This window comes from Ascaphus truei, chromosome 2, assembly GCF_040206685.1.
Source record: "Ascaphus truei isolate aAscTru1 chromosome 2, aAscTru1.hap1, whole genome shotgun sequence".
NCBI lineage: Eukaryota > Metazoa > Chordata > Amphibia > Anura > Ascaphidae > Ascaphus > Ascaphus truei.
This window is the reverse complement of record NC_134484.1, coordinates 184,807,225-184,815,507: the sequence shown is the minus strand read 5'-3', so window position 1 is coordinate 184,815,507 and position 8,283 is coordinate 184,807,225.

Here is an 8,283-nt window from a genome sequence, read left to right as displayed (position 1 = left end):
CTATTATTTATCACATTACACATGGGGGTTTATATATATTTTTACATGGATGATTGCATATTCATTTGATGTCACTTCATTATCACCAAGGTTTCTTTATTGGTTGATTAATCACTACTATTGAAATAGGTCGAGTGCTTAGTGTATGTATTAGTCAGTTTATTATTATCAATGTATTTTGTCACATTGGATGTAGCATTGGGTATTTTTGTCTTTTGTTGTATGTGAATGGCATGTTGACCAATTTGAGGCACTTAACTGTGGGTGTGGCTTATAGTGTTTATAATATCTTTTGGTGATTGTGTATCTGTAAAACCTGATGAAGGGTGGCGATTACCCCACCAAAACGTTGTGTATTCTTCTAACCAAAAGGTGAAAATAAAAGTAGCTTTGAGTTTTCTACTCTACATATTTGTGTTGCTTATCCCTAGTGTGGCAGTCTTACTATTTTCTTTGTGCTATACTGTATGGAAGAAGGTAGGCTAGAATATTTTTTTAATCTATAGTTACACGCAGCGTAATGGAACGTTAATAATGCATCAACTTCCATTTAAGTGAATAGGGATTTATATGTGTGGGGAAAAGTCATAGTAATTAATTCATCCATTTGTCTGCAAACCAATTGGTGTCAAATGTAGAACATTGAAACTTTGACTTGAGTAAAATATAAAAAAAAATAATGTACAGACGTAAAACAAAATGTTGTAATTTGATCCATCGTGATTAAATTACCCTATTTATTCTCTCTAATAAAGCATCTTCAGAGTCATTGGAGGATTTGTAATTAAACCTCTGACCTCAGATACCACAACAATGGTTTAGTTTGATTTCATCTGTAGATTTGTAGCTAATCTCTAGGCGTTTGTTCCCTGACAGTACAACTGATCAGCATTCATACACAAAGCATGCAACCTAAGGAAATGAAGCAACTGATTAAACAATTTGCAACACCAGTGTGTGTTCCCAATTTACCGTGAAGTTATTCTACAAATACAGTATATTTCTGAACGCAACACTGCATATTCAGCTACTATCAATGAAAATGTGGAGCAATAACTGTGATAGGGCCCATTGGGACACTATAGCATGAAAACTCCTACTGTATTTTAACTTCAGTGGGACGTTCTGTGCGATAAAGCCCTGATTGGATAACCCTTTCTGGGGCCTATTCTTTCAAGTGTAAGATTGCAGTTTTTGAATAAAAAGAGGCAAATTCACTCCAACACATCAAGCATGTTCATGAAATAGTTATCACATGTCTAGACTGAACAAAGATGCATTTTAGATAGCAATTTGGCTCTGGCTGTGCAATCCCATAAATTACCGAAACGAGGAAATCGCGACAGATTACGTATTCATATGGTGTTCAATGCAGACAGAGAGAGACTCGTCTTTAGATTAATTTCTGATTACACATACTCAGTTCAGAATTATATCTGCAAAAGTATATACAAAAGAGAAAACAGTTTCCGTTACAGAAGTGTTCTGATTGTGAGATATGACGGCCTGGTAGGCTTTCCATCTGTTTTGTAAGTTATATGTACAAATTAAACAATATACGTGTTTGAATTGAGTGCAGTGTCTTGTGTTTCTTTATATTACAGCACCATTTTTGGAGGAATTACCACTAGCATATTGGGCCATGTTTATTAAGCAGTCTTCTGTCACATAAGACAGTTTCTGGCAGTGGAAGAAACCATTCAGCCTATTCAAGTGGTATGGCGTTTTCCAGCTCCGGAAGGGATCCTACAGTATGGCAGACGACCTTTTAGTAAATATGCCAACTTATCTTTCCTACTACATCATTCCTCACTGTTCATACATGGACTGTTTGTGAGATATGACAACGTTTGGTTCTTTAAATATGTAACCTCTCACCCTCTCTGACTATTTGATTGTATTAAATACAACACTTTTGACACGAAAGGCATGTAACGGAGATTTCTTTTGTGGCAGTTTTGCTACATACCTAGTTCCTAATGATTATGGCAAAAACAAATGTATCTATTGCTACATATTGTCTTCCATTTACGGGCAGTTGTGCGCTGCTAATCTCGCATTTCTTCTAAAGCTTTTCTCTGTTGGAAATATAAACAAACAAACATAATTGTTGGAACATCCCAACTAGTTACCGATGCAGCAACTATAAAGAAACTTATACTTCAATGAAGGGGAATGCACCCAGTCAGAATTGTAGGGATAGTGATGCATTCAGAGTTTAGTTATTCATGGAGTTTTGTGGTGCTGGAAATGTTAATTAATCATTATTATACAGTATATATACCACGATGTGTATTTTTGGGTAAGAGTGCATATTTATCGTTGCTATACTTGTATATCACTTGCAGAAAGATGACATAGGCTTTTTTGAATAAACACTCCCCTTATAACACTTTTATGAGCCTCCCACAATATTGCCGGGGACATATTCCCTACATTATTTTCTGCAAAATAGTTTTTAAGAGCATCTTCAATTACTAATACCACATTATTATTTTTCAGTAAAGACTCATTTAGTCTCCATGTCCACTCAACTTTCTGCATAAGACCCGCCTCCAAATCAATTTCTAAAATTACGGGTGCGTGATCTGACCATGTAATATTGGCAATATTAACTTTCCTTATTTTACTCACATTAGTTTGATCTGTAAAAAAAATGGAGGGGGGGAGGGGGGGTGGGAGAGGGGGGAGGGGGAGCAAAAGCCAATCATCTGTAGCTTCTTAGCCTTTTCTTGCACATATACATAATATTCTACCTTAAAACTCAAACTTAATAGCAAGACAACATTTTACCCTTGATTTATTATCTATAATACGTTTGTTATGACATCACAGCACTTCTATAGATCTCTTTATAAACCAAACTAGGCAGCTTAAACATCCTGTAAAATAACCTTTATTTATTTATTTATTTATTTTTTAAACCCTTAAACTGTCACATAATCAGACCTCTGTTCTGACAGAAAAAACATAAAAATATATAGCCAATAATCTCAGTTATGTACTCTTCTTCTTCACTCGTTGGTCTCTGTTTGATCTTGTCGTTTCCTCCTGTCTCCATAGTGTCGGCCACTGTTATCGTTGGTCTTTCTGTTCGTTTTACTGCCCACTTCTACCCATTGTTGGCCTCTCCGCTCTGGGTGGGGCCGACTGGTTCCTGAAGTCGCGGAATTCTGCGGCCTTTCACTTACTTTGGGACCTGGAAAATTGAGTCTTTCAAAAAAGTTAGTGGGGTTTTTTTTTCCGTATCTGAGCAAGGAAACTTTCCCTTGTTCTATCACAATCAGTTTGCTAGGGAATCCCCATTTGTATCTCACATTGGCTTTTTGTAGATGCACCGTGACTTCCCTCATATCACTGCGGTGCTGTAGGGTTAACATGGAGAGGTCGTTAGATATAACTGGATCTGGGCCCCTCATATTCTATATTATTGATACTTCTGGCCTTCTACATAATTAGCTCCTTTTCCAAAAAGTCTTGCATTTTTATGACAGTGTCTCTTGGGGGGTCTGATGGTCTGGGTCTAAGCGCTCTGTGTGCTCTGTCCATCTTCCAGGTCCGTTCCTGCGATTCATCCGTCACGTGGGAGAATAATTTTTGTAGATATGGGACCAACTCTTGGGGTATACCCCTGATCCTTATATTGGAGTGTCTCCTCCTATTGTCCAAATCTTTTATATGCAGGAGCATATTCTGTATAGTCTCATCCTGTTCCTGCATTTTCTAAGTTACATTCTAAGTTACATTACATTTCTAAGTCCAGTACTGTTGATACAGTCCCAGCTTCTTTCTCCAGCTCATCAACCCTGTCTCCTAGAGTAACAATATCCTTTTTGATCTCAGACAGTTCGGTTTTAAGCATTAGGGTTAAATCTGGTAACAGATTTTGTATGTCTTCTTTGGTCGCTATTTTTGTCAGATCTGCTTTTGTAGCATATTCTACCTGTAATTCAGCCATTACTAAATCTTTTTCTTTTCCCTGGCCAGGCGAGCCTTGCGGAGAGTGAGATGGCATCTGCGAGTCCACTGCGCCTATGTGCTTTGGCGCCGCTTCCGATCATCGGCACTTCTGAAGTGTGCTTTCAGCTGCTGTAGATTGTTTTTTTGTTGTGTTTGGCATTTTCTACAATTCTGTTGCTGCTTTACACTTCTATTTTGTTTTAGTTTGCTTTAGGGCAGTTTCATTTAATGCTGCTAATATGTGGTTTATGGTTATTTTGTTTGGCTCATATGGTTTTAGTAACTCCCCTGTGGTCACTGTATCTCACCTAGACAGTCGTCTCACCCGTTGCCTGCCACATGTCCCTTAGCTCCCTCACTCACTCCTGTGGGCAGCAGCCATCTTGGATCCTGGGACTGGGAGACACGGGCCAGCTGGCCTGCCAGGACTCACGTCCGCAGTCCCGACTGTGCCTCCTGTCAGGGGGGGGAGGGTGTAACTGCTCACCCTACCACCCAGCAGAGTATCTGCTCTGCAGCCCCAGGAGAGGTGGGGGCTCCGATTCTCCGGTGGGGCGGGGGGTATTGTTGTTCCCGCCGCTTCCCGAGCACCCACTGCTAATTCTTAGCTCCTGGTGGCTTCTTTGGTGCTCGGGGCCATCGGGCTGCTCTGATTGCATCTCCCTTCTTAGAATCTGTCCTCGGGGAGAGCGGAGCTAGCCGGCGCCATCTTGGATCCGCCCCGTGAGCGGCGGCGAGCCCACACTTAAACCCCTTGAAATGTATAAAAATGTAACAGCCATAATTCATACTTTAGATTGTTAAAATATATCCCCAGAGGCATAGGGCACCCACAGCAAAAATCTAAGTTGACAATACCAAATCCCATCATTATGGAACAACCAATAGTGGGATAAGATGCTAACCGGGGAAAGGAAAATTAAAATTGGGGGGTAAAAAAAGGGGAAAAGATTAGGAACCGCCAGGCCCTAAGAAATGAACCTGGGATCACTGGCTCAAACAGCTAGGGGAAGGGAGAAAATCCGTGCAGGTACAAACTAACATGGGCAACACAGCTAGATCCAAGTGGAACAATGCGAACCCGAAGACTAGGGACCCATTATTAAACGTGTAAACATTGGAATCTGGGCAAACAACAAATATACAGTCATGTGAAAAAGAAAGTACACCCTCTTTGAATTCCATGGTTTTACATATCAGGACATATTAACAATCATCTGTTCCTTAGCAGGTCTCAAAATTAGGTAAATACAACCTCAGATGAACAACAACATATTACACTGTGTCATGATTTATTTAACAAAAATAAAGCCAAAATGGAGAAACTGTGTGTGAAAAACAAAGTACACCATTACTGCTTCCATAGGAATTAAGATGCTAAGTAGCAGACAGGTGCTGCTAATCAAATGCCCTTGATTAATTGATCATCAGCAAGTGTGACCACCTCTATAAAAGCCGAAGTTTTAGAAGTTTCCTGGTCTGGAGCATTCTTGTGTTTGTTAACACAATGCCAAGGAGGAAAGACATCAGCAAAGATCTTAGAGAATCAATTGTTGCTGTCCATCAATCTGGGAAGGGTTATAACGTCATTTTCCAAACAATTTAAAGGCCATCATTCTACAGTGAGAAAGATTATTCAAAAGTGGAAAACAGTCAAGACAGTTGCCAATCTTCCCAGGAGTGGACATCCCAGCAAATTCACCCCAAGGTCAGACCGTGCAATGCTCAGAGAAATGGCAAAAAAAACAAGAGTTACATCTCAGACTCTACAGGCCTCAGATAGCAAGTTAAATGTTAAAGTTCATGACAGTACAATTAGAAAAAGACTGAACAAGTATGGTTTGTTTGGAAGGGTTGCCAGGAGAAAGCATCTTCTCTCTAAAAAGAACATGGCAGCACGGCTTAGGTTTGCAAAGTTGCATCTGAATAAACCACTTCTGGAACAATGTCCTTTGGACAGACGAGACCAAAGTGGAGATGTTTGGCCATAATGTACAGCGCCACGTATGTCGAAAACCAAACACAGCATATCAGCACAAACACCTCATACCAACTGTCAAGCACGTTGGTGTAGGGGTGATGATTTGGGCTTGTTTTTGCTGCCCCAGGACTTGGGAACCTTGCAGTCATTGATTTGACCATGAACTCCTCTGTATAGCAAAGTATTCTAGAGTCAAATGTGAGGCCATCTGTCTGACAGCTTAAGCTTGGCTGAAATTGGGTCATCCAACAGGACAATGATCCCAAGCACACCAGCAAATCTACAACAGAATGGCTGAAAAAAAAAAGAATCAAGGTGTTGCAATGGCCCAGTCAAAGTCCAGACCTCAACCCGATTAAAATGCTGTGGCTGGACCTTAAGAGAGCTGTGCATAAACAAATGCCCACAAACCTCAATGAACTGAAGCAACGTTGTAAACAAGAGTGGGACACAATTCCTCCACAATGATGTTAGAGACTGATAAAGTCATACAGAAAACGATTACTTCAAGTTATTGCTGCTAAAGGTGGTTCTACAAGCTATTGAATCATAAGGTGTGTCACGATGGACCCAGCTTATTAACACTTTTAATTACCGGGATCATTGATTGAGCAAGCAGAGAGATAAAAATAAATTGCGTTTATTCACCTAATGAACGCACACAACTATGTTACACGTGGGATAGCAAAACTAATCTTTCCTAATTGCAAACAGCAAAGTATTCCAGGCCACTTTTTATTCCTGTGGCCTCTTGCTGTTGAATTCCGGTCACTTATCCTCTGAGAAATTTAGACGATTTACTGAAGAGGTGGAACTTCTCCAATGGGACTGAATCTCAGGTGAATCACACAAGATGGAACTGATGGACTCATGAAATACTTAGATTTATCTCTTAGAACTGATGCATCTTGAGCGGGGTTCAAATCTGTGATGTTGATAAAACTCCTCTTCACCTCCACCCCCTCCTTCTAGATGTTACAGCAGAGAACACCTTCCCCATGGCCTGCACAAGCTTATAAGACCTTCAAAACCCTATCTGAGTAATGGGGAACCAATGTTGGCTTGGGGGCCAAATTCTGCCCTATTGCAGGATTGCCAGTAGTCCTGGTAACCGGTCAACAAGCTTCGCCCACGTCCCCCCGCTTAGCATGCCTGGACAAACCCCCTGTGCTCAGTGACAGAATATCTGGTTCTGGTCAAGAATCCCCCCAATTGCTGGCCAGCTGTTTAACCCCTTTGAAGCTCTAACTTTTGTATGCATCCTGGAGGGCCTGAGTCCCCAGGGTCCCTTATAAACCAGGCCTTCGGTTATGCTTACTTGCCCCCTGGGTCATAAACTAGCCTCATTCCTGGCACACATTAGAAAAATACTTTTAAAACACTGCAATCCTGCTCAGCTTCATAACCTTAGCGTGAGCATCTTCTTGAACCCCTACTCTCGACTCAGGATACCTGGGCATGTACAGTATGTGGGTACCTCTGCTATACTGGGGAGCTACTTGCTATACTAAGGACTCCGTGTATACCTGCAGATATCTTTAAACCCCTTCGTACCCATTTTTACCTTTTCCTGCTCTGTGCTGAAGCAGGGCGTTCCAGCACCTCTGGAAACTGTAAAACACAAACGGCAATTGTCTCATATTTTGCCCTGTCACAGTAATGCATACACAATGCCCGGGCCCAAGAGCTGACACTCTAGGACCCCAAAACACGTGTCAGGGGTAACCAAGTGGGCTTGACCTTTATTATAACCCTGGTTCTCCCTTCCCCCGCCACAAGGTGTACTTAGTTTTTTACACATGGCTTCTCCATTTTGGCATTATTTTTGTTAAATAAATCATGACACGGTATAATATGGGAGGCAAAAGGAAATGCACCCGCTCGACATAATATGACCAAGAGGGTCAAAGAAAAAGGCTGGTGCAATAGGGCAAGGAGATGATTATCAGACACAAAGAACACTGTATGAAGCAAAGACACTGTGCATACAGATAAGGCCCTATATGATGCACTCGAGGTCTGAGGGAGAGTACCCTACTGAATGTGCAGTACAAAGGAGAGAGTCTGGACCAAGTAGTAATGTAAATAGTGCTTATTAAAATACTTTATTAAGGAAATACTATTAAAATAAGATGGTACCAGTAAATGTAGTGAGTAAAGTAAACTGAAAATGTTTAAGTGCTGATGCCCCGTAGGGGGTCTCTGTTGGCGGATTGCCAAATGTAGTCCAAATGAGACTATAACGTCAGCACATTGAGAAACCAGAAGCACAGATTAGCAATGCCTAATGTGACATGGCTATTTGGGCTGCTTCTGGTAAATGACGTCACTGGATCGCTAAA